General features: G+C 41.6%; 1 long non-coding RNA gene across 1 annotated transcript; it reads left to right on the plus strand.

Moving 5' to 3' along the window:
* The first annotated feature begins 7,320 nt into the window (after positions 1 to 7,320).
* Positions 7,321 to 17,473, plus strand: LOC135324633 (uncharacterized). The gene is made up of 3 exons (XR_010385939.1): positions 7,321 to 7,430; positions 10,849 to 11,011; positions 17,301 to 17,473. It is a non-coding gene; the product is annotated as an uncharacterized LOC135324633 (long non-coding RNA).
* Positions 17,474 to 18,767: the final 1,294 nt, after the last annotated feature.

Below are 18,767 nucleotides of genomic sequence, written 5' to 3' on the forward strand. Positions count from 1 at the left end.
CGCTTATGGCACAAGTGTGTTCAAACACCCCTTGTGCGTGCAGGAGGCTAAATGTAATAGCAGGGAGCGCTCTGCAGACAGTCCTGCTCCCATGGCATCAGTGCAGCAGGGAGAGCTGACACTAGGCAGGTGGGGGAAAAATCAGGCCCCGCAGTGAGGAAACCTAACAGCATACTGCTGCTCTAGCAAGCTGGCATCATTTGCTCTGCTTTACCCTATAGGCAGCAGTTAAAATCTTTCTGAAAATCTGGAAGCTCGAGTTACTCAGAGTTTTCCAAAATCAAAATTCTTCCTTACTAACATGGAAGAACAGACTGCCTTTCCAGGACTTCCTACATTCGTGAGTTTTGGCTGACCCGGATATGCTCTAGACAAGCCTTCTCTCCGTTCTTTAACGCTTCCTTTTATCTGTCCCAGCTAGAGGCAGACAGGAAGCGGCAGATTCGCAGAATAGGTAGTATGGTAGCGGTTTTTAGACAGGTTTCTGGACCTCAGGTTGTTGCTTTCTGTAATTGCTTTGCTCTCACTGTTCAGAAATCACCTTGTTCTCCCCCAAACTGATGCAGCATCTCCTGAATCAGCTCAGATCCAGTTTGAAATCGCTTTCCTTGCTTTATAGGCCTCCCCGTTCCACGGTAGCTCTTTGGCTCGTGGGGAATTGTCACGTAATCTTAACACGACTCATGCAAGCTCCCCTGCAGCTCCTGCCTTTTGGAAGAACTCTTTCGAGTTTCTGTCCTTTAGAGCTCTTACACTGTTGCACATATAAGGCTTTGGTGTTGCCCTTGGAACAACACATACTAGAGAGAATATGCTTCTTTTGTACAACACCACTGCAAACCACTATTTACAGCAGACAAAAACCCACAGGGGAAATTGGCCATAAAATAGTACATTCTATTCTAAAAAGGAATTACGCCGAATTTCTATTTTAACAGCCACAGTGCACATCTAAGAGCACATTGCATGGGGTCGCTACATTTCTTGCATGGCTGAAACCTCTTAGCCTTCAGGTTTTTGTAGGGCTCTGTGCAAAGATCCTCCTCAGAAATGCACGGTGGTGGTGTTTCTGCTTAATTATACAAACATCCTTTGGAAAGTGTGTTTCTTTCCCTTGCGAGTTCATCCTCATCTTAGGTCTAAATTTGCAGATAGAGGCAAGTACATTATAATGGTGATGACTGATAGCTAAAGATTTCTTGGGTTCAGAGTGTTCCCTAATGTAAGCCATTTTTCATCATCTAGAGTTGTCTGATAATGATGTCATTTCCATTGCTTGAATGTTGAAGCAGCAGCCACATATCATAGAGTTAAAATGACTGTTTATAGGGCAGCTAAATTGTGTTGTTATCAGTTTAGGTCAGTGTTTGCTTTGCTTCTGGGGACAAAACAACAATTGGACTTTCCTAAAACTCATCAAACAGGACGAGAATGCCAAGAATACAAATCTGCACTGTAGTCAAGCTGGGGGAAAAAGGGAGCTAAGAAAAAAAAGAGAGCTATTTTTGTGTGAAGTTGTGATGACCGTCAGATAAAAATGACAAAGTTGTACTTGTCAGAAAATAAGCCACATTGCTGATCACTGGATAACTTTGATGTAATATTCCACAATCATTTAACTGAGATTTTATGGCAAGATTAATGGTGTATTTTTTAAAACATGCATGAAGAAGAGCTTTCTTCTAATATCCAGCTGTCAGGCAATCCTTATCTGGGGCTTATGCTGATTGATTATGATTGGGATTGAGCTAGAACATGACCTCTAAATAAAAAAGAAATTATGTAGGTTTGAAAGTGAACCATGAAGCTTTCAGGTCTTTTCTAAACATTTCAAAACCTGTTTAGGGCCCCATGTCATTACATATATACATACATACCCTATATGCTGACATGTCTGTGCACACTCAGCCCTATTAACATGTAAAAAATCAGTAACAAGAATCAAATAAAAGTCTCTTTGGTATTGCAGAATACTGTGAAATTAGGTTTAATGCATCATTTCCAACATACAGAACTCATATTGGAATGAGCTGTTTATGAGATGCTATGTGATCATACGCAGTGAACAGATTTTGAGTGAAAGCAGACTGATCTCTGTTGAAAAAAAATGCCAGTATCTAATGTAGGACACTGTATGAATTGTTATACATACTTTTGAATAGATGGTGACTGTAAATCTCACTTTCGGCACTTCATGAAATATTTCCAGCATATTTTAAACTGGCTTAGTGGTGCCCATCCTTCTTCAGTGCTTACCTGTGCCTGATGTTTCTGTGTGAGACTTCTGGTACCATCAAAGAAGATTCGGGTGATGCTGGCAAACCAGTGTCTGCCAGACTGCAGCCAGCTTGAGAAAATTTGCTGAAGAGAATCTAGTCTGTAGCTACACACTGAGGAAGATACAACAGGACTTTCCAATTTTGCTTTCCATTAGTTCCCTCCACCAATCAAGGGAGTTAAAACACTATTAGGTGTTTGATCTGATCAGCCCCCAATGTCAGAGCTTGCTGCTGGAGCTGGAGCAGCTAGGCATGCAGCACCTCTTTCCAAGGGGCGTCATCGGGGTAAATTGAAGGTGCAATCCACCACCAGAGTAACTTCTTACAGCACAGTCACTTGGCTCTGTGAGAGCTCAATGGTTCCTCGAGGCCATGGCATGCCTGTAAGACATTTTATCTACAACATGTATGGGTCGCACCTTTTGCATGCTCTTACCAGCATTGCATTTCCATTTGTACACCTTCCGTGTGGCGTTTTGTCCAGAAGAGGCTCTTTTTATCCTTCTTTGGAGCCACCACATAACAGGGAGTTTAAATGGCCAACAGAGCTTGCTTGGCCCTGGGATGAATACCTGCACCATTACACTGATCCCTATAATTGAAAATCATAGCTGGATGGGGACGATGAAGCGGGAGGAAAATGTGGCTGCCCTGTGTCTCTGAGGAGCTGGCTTGGTACCCCTGAGAAGGGGCAGGCGAGGGTGCCCTCCTTCCCCCCCGCCCCGGCCGAGGGCAGCTGGAGCACAGACAGCAGGTCTGCATCTGAAGTGCAGCCATGCCTTATCGTTAGATCTCAGTTTGAAAAAGCCTGCTTGTGAAATCACTGCAAAAAACCCCCAAAACAACAACAAAAAACTCCCCACAAAAGCAAGCAAGCAAACAAACAAGTGCAGCCTCTGCACAGATGATCCCTTCCTCCTAAAACAGGGGCGACAATCCACGTGGAACGACAGAGCTCAAAATGTTAATTTGTATTATGCGGATGCACCGCAGCAAGGGCCCATCAGAGGACTGGTGGTTTTTTTTCAGAAAGACACCTTGGGCCTGGGGAGGGCTGGGAAATGCTGCCCTGTGCCTGGGCTGCTGCCATAAGCTGCTTCACACACCTGGGCTAGAGCGGCCAGCGCTGAACTCTGTGGCACTTAAAGAACATTTTGCAAGAAGATGTCAGTCTTAAAAAAGACTTTGTTTTCCTGCAAAACTCCACTCTGTGTTCCTCACTATCTTCCCATGCCCCAGATACGGAAATGGGAGAAGCAGCAGAAACATTTTCCTGCTTTTTCCTTGTGAAAAAAAGGCAGGAGGAATGAAAGTAGATTTTCCCTGCTCTTTTAAGAATGTTGTTTCTCTTCTTAGGCTCAGTGGGTTTGAGGGCACCTGCTTTCTTTTCCTCCCCTATCAAACTCTGAAATTCTTAAAAAGTCACATAAAAAAGGTTTGCCCACCAATCAACATTTTTAAGGAAACATTTTCAAAATAGATAAAAATGTATTCATTTCTTTAAAAATGTGTTTACTGTCTTTTTTTATCCTAAATCTTATTTAAGTTTCTTATTTGTATCTTGTTTGTATTTGGGATAACTACACAAGCAGACATAAAAGTGGGCTAATACTGTTTTAGGAGTTGTAGTGAATGAGAAGCATACAGGTGGGAGATATTGCCAAGAGCTTCATTTTTCAAAGGGGAATGTAAAGACTTGGTGGCAGAGCCCTAACACTTCCTCCTGATCACTTAAGTAGATGCACGTGCTTCAAATTAGACTATATGTGGGACACAAATAAAGATTGCACAATCTAGGTCTAAGTGACTGCGCTTTTTAAGTTATGAGGTAGATAAAAATGTTGTGGCCATTCATCAATCTGAACTGTTTTATAAATTGTATTTTTGGCTTTTGGAATCATGTGAAAGAATCTGACTTGGAAAACTAAGTAATGCTCAGTCATTTGAAATAAAATGGAAACCTCCTTTTCTTCAGTTGCATATCTAGAGACCATGATCATATTATGGCTGCACTCTGGCAAAACAGGAAAATAAAGCCAATGTAAATCTTTACAGCAATATCTGCAGGTTACTTTGGAATATTGTGAAAGGTGTTGTTATAACAAGGGTGTCGTGAGCTTTGATGGCACACGGAAGCAAGATAGAACAGATTTATATCGAAGTGTATTGTAATGGAGAGTCTTATAACACGAGCAGTATGTATTTATGCCATACTCAAAATGTCATGTCAGTCACAGGCAAGACTGATGAGGAAAAGTGATTAGACACAGTGGTTTGACGTATCTTTCTTTTCCAGAATGGGGACTTTTCATGATCTCCCGCAATGCTTACAACATTAAAACCCAAAGTTCCAGCAACCAATGTAACACAAAACAAACAAACCTCCATTTCTATCATTTTGCTTCCATTTTTGCACCTAACTGCTGGAAATCAAAGTTTCACTAGTAAAATGAAATTGTTTGGTCCTGCATTCCTGCGGTAGGAGCTGAAAAATATCCACGTCACAAAATGTGCCGCGCTGCCTTGCTTAGTTATAGCCTGAAGGTAGAAGCAAATGCTCTTAACCACGGCCCTGCCAACACAGGTGTTTGTGTGACGGCCTTCCTCCCAGCCCAGCTCCTCCAGCTCTTGCGCGTTTGTCCTCCCTGGGGGAGCGTAGCTTACACAACTGCCAAGGCCAACTCTTTAGGCACCATATTTCTAAGGAATTTAAGGAACATCAGAGCAGACTTTAGAGATATTAATCTGCTATCAGCATTCATTACACTCACTAAAAAAGTTTGAAGGTCCAAAACCCCAACATATTGCTATATTGCAGAATAAAACTTTGGCAAATTTTTCAGGAGTGACGCACAAAGCAATAGATTATAGGTATTCCGACAGAGACTTTCGGACTTCACAGTTCTGATTCAGCCATTGCTGCTTTTCAGTGCGCTTGTAATTGTTATTAGCAAATCATTCTGAGAATCTTATAAAAAGTTTTAACCCATAAGGTCTAGTTTATTTTATACTCTTTAGTGGAAAAAAACAAAAACAGTTGAAAAGTTTACTTTCCTTATATTTGCTTAATTCAGAGCATCTTTCAGTTAAAAAAATTGTCCACTTTTACAGTCAGAACTGAGTTGGTTTAGGTAGGGAAGAGAAAGCCAAATAGTCAGGTAATACAAAAACAGGGTATTGCACATAGCTGCTTGTGTAATTTTTGTATATGCATTAGTTTTTTTCAGAAGAGATTATGCTGTTTTGTTTTGTTTTTTTGTTTTTTTTTTTGTCAAATGACTTTTGAAGAAGAACGCAATCCTTTTGAACATTACTGGATGCCCCCTCCTGGAGAGAGAAATCTTTAGTCTCCGCAGAACACTTGCAGCAAAAAGCTATGACGACACAAGTTAACCTACAGTGCTTTGCCACTGCACCCTGGACCAGACTGCAGTGGTTGGTCTCCTAATTTCTGCTTAGACATCTAAGCTGTGGAGATTCGATATCGCCTACTGCGACTTAGGTAGGTGAAACACCCCCAGAATCCAAACTGAGTCAGAAAAATATTTTCACCACTGTATCCGTTCTTGCAAAAAAATGACCATGAGAGGGTTCTGTAAACTTTAGACCAAAAAGTGTGTCTTAGGAGGTTTGTTTTTTTTTTCCTTTTTTTTAACCTGTGACCAGTTAAATCTTAAAGATAATAAAGGAGAAAATATTAATAAGATAATGCAAAAAACTGTTCAGTTCAAATGAGAAAGCATTATGTCCTTAAATGAAGCTGTACAGACTAGGCAAGGACTGTGAATGGACCTGTCAGGTAAGTCTCTCTCTTATATGACCTTGGCTACACTTGCATCAAGTATCCTCAGTCTGAAGATGTCTGAGCCCATCTGGACCTAGACAAGTGCACTTAAATCTATTTTTAAGTAACTGACAATTTTAGGTGGGGAAAAAAGAATCAAGCTGCAATAATTTGATTGCATGCTCCTGACATTGTTAATGAACTGGTAGCATGAAAAATGCTTATATCTAGCTTCTGACCAGCTTCTTCCATTTACCTTGCATCCTGTGTGCAGCTTCACTAACCACAGGATATCAGCCAGAGAAAAAACTGTCCTATTTAAAGTCCCATTTATTTAAAGTAAAAGTACACTAGCAGAGTTTCAGAGGAATAAAAAAGGGGCTTCTATTCATCACTCATCAATGTCTTCGTGCTGTTCAGAGACTAAACATGCACAAAAACAGTAGGAGGCTGTTATGTTCCTGTTAGCAACTACTGTACAGAAAAAGAAATTTCTGACGTGAATTGTGCAGGCTGTCAAACTCTGAAACATCACACGATTCTGACAGCCCTTCTCTAAAGTTAAATTCAAACATCTATGTCCATGCAGTTCAGAAGGTGTAACAGTTACAGCAGATCAGGAGCCAAAAAGGAAGACCCAAGAGTCACTGTTATCATGGCTGCATTGCACATATTTTACGCATTCTAGTAGTCCTTCTCTGTATATTCCATGAATTGGGATAAACATATGCTTCTGGTTTACAGATTTTGCAAATCTGACCATGCGTGGTCTTTTTCTGACTTTTTTTGTGTTTCACAGTCCTAGCAGTCCTAACAGTATGGCTTTCCTCTTACAACTTAATTTTGAAAATTTGCTCTACCTTTGATAATAGTTCCAACTAAAGCACAGATTTCTTGGGATTTCAGGTTGCCCGCCTGTGCTGAGGAGGACTGGCACAGGTACAGGCACAGGCACCATCTAGTTGCAGAGAGATTCTTCAGACAGCAAACGACCCTGACGTGGATCCTGCCTGTAGGCATATCACTGCCTCGCTATATAGTCTATCTTGTAGTGAAGTGCAAAAGCACAAGGAGAATCCAGTTGGTCAGTTTTAATTTACAAACCTTTGAGTGGCTTGGGTTATTTACGCCAGGTTATTTAAGGTTCTGTGTCTATAGTAGTGCTTCTAAGTCCGTATTAGTGGACACAGGAGCACTTCAGAGTTCGCGGGTCTGGTTGCATGACTCCGTTGCACTCTGGCTCCTTTGCAGGTGTGCACCAGCTCCTTCAGCAGCCCAGAAAAGAAAAGGAGCTTGAGGGCTGGTTTGGAACAATGGATAATGTGGACAACTAAAGACTCAAGCTAAAGTCTTCCTGGCTGAGAGAGGTGAGGACTGCTGGCAAGGATCTCTGCACCCGGTCACTGACCTTGCGCCTGGTCCTCCACTGGTTTCACAGATTTCACATTTCTGGATAGTCTGCAAAACCCACCTTCTTTCCTGGGCACATAGGAGGAGGCAGGTTAATGGAAAAGGTTATATTGCTTCATGTAGAGTGTTTTGGAGATGCTAAGTTTATTATATTTATGTACAGTCAATGTATTTGCTATCACACTACTGGAAGTTTTTCCTCTCAGTTGCACATTTGAATAGAAATGCACAGAGGGACATTGCCAGAGAATTTGGATGTTTTTCCATGCATGTGTCAGTGAAGAGCAGCATTACCTCCATGGCACTGAAAGGAGTTACTTCTCCTTTCACAGAGGTCTGTTGAAGACTGTATGGGAGGGTCAGGAGGAAATAGAAATAGCGCTCAGACAGCCGGTTCCATGACTTTAGGCTTTGTCTTCTAGAGATGACAATCTAAGATTTCTCAAAACTAGGCAGAGCCTCTGCCCAGCTGTGATTCATGGGATCAGCAACAGCAGAAGCGGAGAACCTGAACTGTCAAGTGCAACACATACCTATGCTTATTTGAGCTAAATAGGTTTGAGAGAGAAGTGCATCCTCGCTGCTCTAGACACCTCTCAGTTCAGTAAATGGCTCATGGTGATAAACTCTCAGGGTAGCCACAGCTACAGATCTATAATGCTACAGCCAAAGGCAATGGAAGAATTAGGAAGAAATTGGGTAGTGGAGAAGAGAGGAGGAAAGATGATGTGCAGCATCTTGGAGGAGATATAGCCTGAATTTAATGCAGATCACAGAGAACAGTAGGGTGAATTCTACATTTCTGAAAGTTTCTATGTATAGCAGGATGCTAACAGATATTCTGTTGATGCTAGTATGAAATGCACATGTTTTTTCTATGCAGCATACTATGAAGTCTCTAAAATAGGAAATACTCACTTTTACAAAGGCAGTAGAAATCCAAATTTAAGGTCTTCCCGTGGGTATGCTGTAAAATTTCTGAGATAATATGTATTGCCAGGGAAGGTCAGGAAAGTGGGATCACTCTGTATGGTAGCAGGGGATTTAAGACTCACATTCATTTTGAAGAACAATAACAACAAAATGCTATTTTAAGATAATGCTGATATTTTATTTTGCTTTTCTCTGGGAGAAGGTTTATAACAGACCACTGCTATGTAAATATAAGACCACATCAGCTACATTCAAAGCTTTCATGTAAGCTGTGTTTGCATTCCAAGTTAAGTGTTATGACAATATTCTTTGATGCAGCATTTTTCTTTCTCCTTTGCTTTTCCCCAACTTCATATTCAACAGCAATTTTAATACTGTTGCTTGGTATCATAGAGCATTTCTAAGCAACTCAATCAGTTGCACAGTGGCTTGTACCAAACACAACCTTTCTTGCTGAGATGGCTGTTTAGCAGTGAAGCTACTAGAGTAAGATACCATCAAAAGTACTGGTTGTGCTATTAGAGATGTCTTCCAAAGCTCTGCAGATGACGGTCTAGATGCTTAAGAATTGTAAGTGAATGAACCATAAAGAAAAATAAGATACATACAAAGCAAAGTGTCTGACTGAGATTTAAAGCCATACATCTCATCAGAGATCATAAAAACTTAGGTAGCTTAATCCAATGCACCTTCTAGCTTCACTTGTATACAGCAGCAGACCTAAGTGGGAACTTAAGTTTTATTTTCCTACTAAAATTAGGCTTATTCAGAGTAGAAGAGAAAACTCTGACTAAAATATGAAAGAGCATGATCCAGATATGCTGCACAGTGTCTTAAAAGAGCTTTTGTTGGAATGCTTCATTGGGTAGTGGAGAAGGGATTAGGCCATAAGAGGAAAATGCACATGCTGGGACCCCAGTAGCCACAATGAAAACAATCACTCTTTGTGAGCATGACTATTCAGATAAAGACAGATTTTCTATTAAAACACAACTTCACCAAAGATATTTTAAAATCATTCTTACCCTAAATTCTGCTAGAAAGAGATGGAAAAAAATCTCATTAGAAATTGTGAAAAGTTTCCTAGTCTTGCCTTTTTAGCATAAAAGGTTTGGATATTCGTCAATAGGGTTTGTTGAGTTTTGGTATTTTTTCTTAAAAAGATAACTCTTGGATGCTGAGTCAATGACTGAATACTTTTGGAAACTTCGCTCTAACAACATAGCTAAAAAAAAATTTTTTTTCTCCAGAAGATGAATAATGGTAGCAATGAATCCATGAAACCGTCAATGCCAGGCAGTTAGCAGGCAAAGACACTCTAAAGTCACTTCCAATCTGTTTGTACCAATTGCCTCCTATTAAACCTAGAAAGTTAAGCCTGGTGCTGGTCTTTTTTCATATGCCTTCTCAGGATATTAGTCTTCTCAGCTGGTGTTCCTAGGTTACCCCATACTCTTCTGAAAATCCCAGTTATCTTCAAAAGGAAGCTGAAGTTCCCAGCTTGTATCAGGTATGTAAGTCTATTCACCATTTTTTGATAGCTGCAGCAGTCGAATAAAGCTGCCTACTTATCTTGCTTAGACTGAAAGATTCTCTCTCCTGGTTTCATGTAAAAGAACGATTTTTTTTTAGTAAGCATAATGTGCATATAATAACCTGTATTTTAGCAACTACTTTCAAGAAAGAAGATGCATGGAGTAATGATACAGCAAGTTGTAGCTTCATGGTTTATATAATACAAAATAGATGTATAATACTACATATATATAAAAAATATATATATATATATAAAAATACAAAAAAATGTAGAAAAAACTTCAAATGTTGATTGCTGGCCTAAGACCAGCAGACCACACAGCAGGGCTGCAAGGTTAGGTAGTCTGACAGACTGACAGGCTTTTCCCCTTTTCTCCTTTCTCATTTTCTATTTAAAAGTTGCATGGGAATTTTTTAATAAATGCCTAAGTTCATTGGCACAAGTTCCCTTGCCCAGTCAAACACTCAAGTGAAATGGTATATTATTAAACATCCAGCTCATTTAGCTGCTATTTTGAGGACCTGAGCAGCACAGGGGATAAGTAGTCAGAACACGCAGTTTTCTACATTTAGGTTATTGGTTACCATCCAGCTCAGGTTGACAGAGACTGACATTTTTTTTCTGGTGTCTTGTGACAGCTTATGTGAATGCAGCAGCTGGTCTTAAGTGGGTATCAGTATCAAAACAGTCAATCAATATTGGCAATAAGTGGTAGCTTTACTGTAAATCCTCCAAGTAGATAGACTAAGACTCAGGGAATACATTGACTACTTAGCTCTTATCTTTTAAATACACAGTGCAGCTCAAACTACAGGCCACAAAAGCAACATGAGTTTTGCTGTTGGTATCACTAGCTACATCTCAGAAACTTGCTATTTTTGACTTAGCTGATGATACTGTTCCAGGTCTGGTGACCTTCATAACAGCAGAGAATAGCAGACGGTGAGAGCAGACCAGCGTGCGTGGCTCTGCTGCTGCATCAAAGGCTGCCTTCATCAAAAGAGACGCAGAGCCATTTGCAAGGAAGAAAAGAAAAAAAAATCACGTTCCTGGGAAGCCAAAATGCAGGTAGTAGTGACATTTAAGGAAAGACACATATGAACTATGTATTTTTAATCCCATTAGTCATTTATAGGCAGGTCAGTCTAAACAACTAAACCTTGAGCCTGTTTGATAATACTTACATGATTAGAGTTGTGACAACTGTAATGCAAGGCACGAGATTGAGGAATAAGACTATATTTGGAGACTGGGACTGGCAATGGTACATGACCCTTGAACAATCTATTAAATGACAATCAGGTAAAAAAGTTGGTCAGTGTCTAGAGAAAGGAAACCCCAGAAGTTTGTGACTGCAAGAATGAATAGGGAAGACCTCAGGCAAAGACAGAGGAGTACAATTACTCCAGAGTTAACAGACATTGCTTGAAACTGTATGATACTATATGTGCTGGCTAACATTACATTAATTCTTCTAGTTTGTGAGAAATTTAGGATTCACTAGTAAAATACAAATGGCAATAACACTGTAAATATTAAAGTGAAAAGCTGTAAATCAGAGGGGCTGTTCGGTGCTTACAGTGAAAGAAATGTCCTCATTTTCTGACGTGTATGTCATTTGCACCTCTCTGGCTTCAGTGCTCAATGGGATTGAAGAAACTCATATCTGTGTAATGGATTGTAGGATTTTTAAAAGGTTCCTTGAAGTAATTAAATGAATGAGTGATGCTATTCAACAGTATGCCTTTACCCTATAGCACCCTTTGGAAAAAGTATTTTTCTGAAAAACCTATAAATTCTGTAACAGCAAGGTATAACACGAGGTGGGCAACATACATGTCAAGATAGTTGAACGTATTTTTAACCAGAGAACGGAATTATCTGCAGTTTACTATAATATCAAAGTCTTGTACAGATTGTGCTCATTGGTGTTTGAATTTAGAGGTGAAGTGAGCGTGGAGGAGGAGAAGGGAAATTCCAGCATCTGTTACAAAGCATACAGGCAAGCTATTTTCAGGAACAGCCTCATACATCTTTGACACATGGCAAAAAACTAACAAGTTATTTAATTTTTGCACTTTCTAAATCATGTGGCTAAAGTTTCTGCTTTTGCTGTCTCCTGTGGTTTGTTCAGAGGGAACAGTTCTCTTCCAGACAACTTTAGCAAGGAAAATGCTCTTGTGTTTTCATGGGAAAGTGCAATATTAATTCTGGCTTATTAAACTGTTCCAGAGAAGGATTTCATAGCATCACATAGATGTGAAATGTCAAAGATCTACATATTCTATCCCATCTTTCTGCAAATTCCTAACTATTCCCCGTGCTATGCTGAGAGTGTTGTAACCCATTCTTATTTGACTCAAGGGACAGGGCTTGCCAGAATAGCTACCGAATACTTTTTTCCAGTGTTCAGTCTCCATTTTCTTATGATTTACTATGTTGCTGAATACAGCTGACCCTCTGAGGTGAAGCCGCCTGCATAGCTTACCTTCCTTCCATGTCTTTAGCACATGCTCAGTGTAAAACCCTTTCCCACCTTTAAAAAAACAGTATGTTTGAGCTGATGAAAAAATAGCTAATTCACCTGGAAAAGAGGATGAGGACAAAGCATTTTGTTTATTGAGTGAAACTATAGGGAGAAACATGTGTGATTTATGTGGGGAAGCATAGCAGAGCCTGTGTGGCTTTGCAGGGCAGACCAGCCAGAGCTGAAGCAAAAGCACCCGCCAACCTCCTCCCACTGGATAGATCTACCCCGAACAAAACACTGATCTCCTGCTTCCTGTTGACTTTTAAAAGTTCAAGGAAACCACAAAAATGTTAACATGCTCAATTTCAAAGTCATCGTTTTGCCCAAGAGAAACCATTCTTTTAAATGCTAATTTCACCGGGAAAAATATAAATATATTTTGGGTCAAGCCAGATGTAATTTGTTTTCTAGTTTGACCAATGAACCAAAAAGCAATGGTTCACCCAGTGCTCCTATTCACACTGTGACGTATTTAGGGAGCTGCTACTTCCCCAGCATAACTTTCCAATCAGTTTCCTATGATCAGCATTTTATTTGGTCCTTCATTGCCTGTGGCTGAAGAAAGATGAGAGAGAGAAACTCTGCAGCTCTGATCCAAGATTTCTACTATTGTAACAAATATCAAACCAACAAGGTTCTCGGAAATTTCAAATTTGAAAAACTTTCAATTTTTTAAAAATTTCAGTCCAAATTGTTGCAGTCTGAAAAGGTATAATTAATGTGTCAATGAACTGGAACAGTTTCTCTGACAGCCTCATTCGACATTGACTGAATAATGCACATCTTGGGGTACATTAAATTTATTTTACTAATTAGTAAAATTGATAGCTAAATTGATGCAATTTGGAATGTATAAACGTATCCTTCTCATATCTCAGAAAATAAAGTATTTGGAATCTCAGATAGCTTGAGCAAAGTTTTGTTATAGATTCTTCATTTTTTCTGAAGATTTGATACTCTCATGGACTGACAATCAATCAGGAGGAACAGGCATATTTAGCCTGTTTCGTCTTAGATTTATACTAGCATTCTTGCAAAGTGCAAAGGTGGCAGATCCATGACTTGGTTCTACATCATTCTAAATAAAGAGAGTAAAGTGAATTCATCCCCATTGGAGGACAACCACCTCTTCTCTCCAGTCAGATCCTCCTAGATGTTAACAATGCCCAGGAACACTTAATGCTTTAAGAACTAATTAAAATTAAAACTAAAGAACTGTAATATAAATAATATTCATAATTTTGTATTTTCAAAAGTAGTTTTGAAGTACAACAGTTAGCTTGTGTATCTATCTGTGGGAACAAAGAGATATCCACCCAAATTTAATTTCCTGCTACCAGTTTTGTACTCCCTACTTGCAGCTAGGCAGGACAGAAAGGGATGGGATGCCATAAATGGGGATACAGAGAGAAAGAGGGCTCTGCCCTTCTGGCAACAGAGCTGCACCTTTGGAGTGCAAGGTGAGAGGGGTAGAATCACTGAAGTCCTTGTGCTACTTTACAGCCATGATCTGATTGCCAGGATGCTGAGAAACAAGGGAATTATTCTAGCAAAAAATGGTGAATTCTGCAGCAATTATCATTTACTCTGGAGACTGCTATGAGATCATCAAAAACACTGAGTGTTGTGTCTGGAGAGCTGGGCTGTAGGGGACAAAAAATATCTGATTTTATTGGAAAACCTAATACAAGATTAGTATGTGGGAGGGGAAGAGAGGAAGAAGATGAAGAATCTAAAGATGTTACTTTGTCATTGCGAGCTCTTGCGCGCGCGCGCTCTCTCTCTCTCTCCCCCCCTCTTTTATTAATGCCTAAGATGGTTCTTGTCTCAGTTCTTCCTTGAGCACACAGCATGCCCTCTCTAGACATCTGACCCAGGAAGGGACGAGAAAAGTGAGAGGATGCCGATTTTCACATGCCGTGTTGCTTTCTTTTCCCAAGAAATCCCACATCAATGGAAGGAGAGATCCTTCACCTCCACTTTCTTCTGACTAATGCAGGAGTACAACCATGCTGCTTCAGTCTCTGGGAGGTTACCCAGCAGCCACAGTCCTGATGTAGGGGCTCCTCTCTTTTCAGGACCTTCGTTTCTAGCCAGAGCACGAGGACAGTGGTGTTACAGGACCCTGCGCACCGGGAGGCCTTCGGTCCTCACTCGCCCGTGTGGCCACAGGCCGTTGCCTGAGCAAAAGCCTGAGGCACTGTCAGAAGTTCAGTTTGTGTCTAATAAAATATTAGTCGGTAAAGCTAGGGTGACAGACAGCTATCAAGCCACACAGCATCAGTGGTACGCCAGCTGGTTACAGGTTATATGGGTTATAGTGAAAGCCTGACATGTGATGGCCTCCCTCCTCTCTGGGGCGATGAGTTACGTGTAATAAACAGAGCAAGTTCTCAGCAGCAAGTCCCTGGCTCTCCAACTCAAATCCTTCTGCCTTCATTCCTCTCTCTTTCTCTTGCTCTTCATACACTGTAAACAGTGCTGAATGCTGAGGCATCGTGTTTGGTTATATTTCAAGCAGTTACGTTGAGGTATTGAATTTGGGTTAAGACAAAAGAAAATCTGATCCAGAAAACTATGACTCTGAAACATAGTGAAGAAAGGCAACATTTTTGTAGCAGTAATGGGCTGACAGACAAATCAGTGGTCATTTAAAAAAAATCAACTAGATTTCATGAAAAAAGTGTACTACCATAGAAGGGTAGAGAGAAAAATTTAGAGTCTTGTCTTTGCATAGTAAGATACTGTGAGCTTAGGATGCATCAGCTGATAAACAGAGCAAATGTTGGACTGCTGCATTGTAGGTGCCTGGGCTAGGAAGAGTAATAGGGTTTACAAGGAGTTGTCAGCATTTGTAACAGAGGCAACCCTGAGCCAGAGCAAGCCTGCTGAGACAGCTCCAGAAGAAAGCGAGGTAGAAAAGACAGCAGAAGCATCAAATTAAGATCGAGTAGTGTGAGGCAGCCTGCCAGCTTCTTACGCACTGAGCACCAGATCCTCAGCTGGTGTGAGGTGGCACGGCTCTGTGGCTGCAGAGGAGTCAGCCGGGCAGGCTCGCACTGACAGCACTTCTTGCCCCTCCTGTTTAATTTGAATTTTGGTATCGAGTTGTTTGTATGTGAAAGGAGTCAGGGCCTTGAATTTCCAATATATACTGACATATTTACTTCTGCAAACTGTGCACCAGAGGCAACCAGCAGTGTTATAAGTGGTTAAGCAGAGGGAGAGGAAAAGGCAGCCGCAGGCACTCTGTCCATGTTAGCTAATTCAAAATGAGGAGATGCAGGGTTGTAAATGTTCCCGTTCTGTCAACACCTAAGGAACTTCAGATATAATTGGTCTCATTATAGATCAGAGCAGTATTGGCTTGAACAGCTTGTCCTTTTGGTCTGTTTTAGGAGAATCAACATATATAACTGCTTCCTCCCACATCACACCCGTCATCACTCTTGCTGCATTAAAAACGGCTCCCCATTTAGCTGCGTTATTCAGAGGGAGAATTTGCAGCCTCGTCTTGGATGAGGATTTAGCTGAGGCACCAGAATAGCAAACTCTAGTAACCAAATTGCTTTGAAAACCCTGCTGCAAGAACCTATTGTCGCCAGGGCACGGGATATGCTGCACCTATGGAATAGATGATGAAAAGAACACACGTATTGCAAAAGGAGCTAAAATGCCCCTTTTCCCTCCCCCAGCTTCCCATTGGATAGTCACTAATAGGGACCAAAACCAGCTCGCTCTTCTTCTATAGTTAACTTGATGGCTAGGAGCAGGGCAGCCCCAGCATGGCAGAGGCTGAGAGGCTGTCCTTTCACAGTGGGCCTGACCCCATGCAAGAATTACCAGAGGAAATTTTGGGCATTCGGAGTAGTGCAACGCAGGGATGCCTAAGCCAGCTTTGTGCATAGATGTTTTCCTGAGCGGTGGGAGTAGCACTGCTCAACCAGCCTGCGGCTCCAGCTGGGCTGATGTATCCTTTTTGACAAGGCAGGGCCTTGTGTCCACACAGCTGGACTGGCTCGGGTCTGGTTCAGGCTCTGGTGCCTCGCCTCAGCATTGCACTGTGCTGCGGAGAAATGCTTGCTTGGCAATGCGAGGCAGTGGATGAGCAAAACAGTCCTGCCTGGTTTTCCACACCATGATAGTCACTGCATCCATGATTTTTCCAGTGTGCCTTTAGAAGTGCTTTTTCTCCAGTCAGCATAACAATTTGCTGCACTTGGAGCAAAAATGCAGGAGGTATTCTTGAAATAAAATCTGCCAGCTCTAAGGTAGTTACACAGAAATCCTTTCTTTTCAGTCGTTTCTCCCCGTTTAATATGTCACTCCATCATATGCTGGAGCAAATGGACAGCAGGTTTTGCCTTTTCCTTGAGTGTGGGTCACATCTCCAGAATAAATCTTTCTCAGCACTTGTAAGTGGCTTCGGTATTTTCCGTGAGCACCTGTCTGGCGATGGCAGGCACGAGACTCAGTCCCAGAGTGTGTCTCCAAGGGGGCAGAGACTCTCGTGGGGAAATAATTCATCTCTTCCCTCGCACGAGTCTGCCTGGGCAGAGGCCCGCAGAGCGCAGCATGGGCACCCTCATTACCGCGGGAAAGAGGAAAGTGCAGGTACTGAAGACCATCTGGGTCCTGAGGTCACTGGTTCAGAAACGACGGACTTCCCTCACTCAGTAATGTACAGACCGATCCTTTCTTTCGTCCTGGTGAGGAGTGCATGACTGCACCATATCCACGTCCCCATCTCGCTCACACAGCTTGTCTCATCCTGCATGTGAAGTGGCATTTCTAGGCAAAAACATTGTTTTTTCTTGTCTCCTCCAGATCTGGGTCCATTGAGCTCTGACATACCCCAAGAAATGAAAGCTGGACTTAAAAAGGCTGAAATGAATCAGGTAAGTGATAACGCATTTCCGACACACAATTTCATTGCAGCTCCAGCGAAGGGTACAGTCGCTGCAGCCAGCCCCTGAGCTGGCAGCCTGTCAGCATCGGCTGCTTCCTCGCTGAAGGCACACGAGTGAGATCATGCAATGCCTGATGTCAGTAAGTCTCTAACAATTTTGGAGGCTCTTATATCCTTTTAGTCCTATGAATCAGTATTGAAGAAAATGAGCTGTTTTCTGTCCTTTAGAGTTTCAGGCACGTGAACGGGCGCTCTGGTATCCGGGGCACGGTCAGAAGTTAATTCTGAAATGGGCTTCGGTGACGTTCCTCCTGCAGTGGGTCACATCTCTGCAAACAAGCTTTCTCTCGTGGTCATTTTCTCCCATTGCGGAGTTTTATATATCTTCTCTCGATGTCTTCGGACCTGGTGTCTGAGGGTGGGAGCATACCAGAGTGCTTTATCTGTGACCTACTGTCACAACTCCTGTATAATCACCTTCCCGTGACTTCTCTGGAACCGTCCACAACAATATCATTCACATGAACGAAGGCTACGCTAGCGGCACTGCCGTCATAAATTGCTAACCTGGAATAGTATTGTCAATAGCATATCTCTGTCCCTGGTACATAGTGATTTAACAATTTTGAATACGATTTTATGGTCTATATAAACAGTCTTCCTCCTCCCTTTTCCTGAAGCTGTATCTTACAAGTAGGTGAAAGCTCATGAAACGGTTACCCTGCACTTTCCACCCGACCATGCTGCCTGTCAGCAAATGGTTAGGCTGGAAGAGCGAGGGGGCCGCAGAGCTCCTGGCTGGCGGTATGCGCACTGCCGACAGCAGCAGCATGTTGCATGCCTTCTTCTGCGCTGCGGTATGCCACAAGCTGCACCATGTCAACGCTAGCTTAGGGCATGCCACCGCCGTAAAGCAGGTGTGCGAGATGCCTTTCACTCCGACAGCATGCACACCACATGCCATAGCCCTCGCTCTCCCTTCGTGCTAGCGATTCCTAGTCTGTTGTAGCCTCCTGCACATGGAGCTCAAAAGCATTGTTAGCAGCATAAAGGCATATGTAGATTTAACAAGATTTTTTAATGAGGCACTGCTCTGTACAAGCTGTTTACTCTTATATTTTCCAGTCTATATTCAACCTAATGCATGTTTAAATTCTGAATTTTAAAATGGAGTTAAAATGTTATAGCAATAATTTTAAAATGTAGTGCAAGAAATTATGGCATTGTTTGTTCTTCTTGTTTCTGCTCATGAGATCAAACTAAAATTTAAGTTGTAGGGAAAAAAATGGAAGATATAAATACTCCAGTGCACGTTATCCACAAGCCAGAGGGGACTACAAACAAAGCCCAAAGGAATTGCCAGGGAGTATAATCATCAAAATTAT

Source organism: Dromaius novaehollandiae, chromosome Z, assembly GCF_036370855.1.
Source record: "Dromaius novaehollandiae isolate bDroNov1 chromosome Z, bDroNov1.hap1, whole genome shotgun sequence".
Lineage (NCBI taxonomy): Eukaryota > Metazoa > Chordata > Aves > Casuariiformes > Dromaiidae > Dromaius > Dromaius novaehollandiae.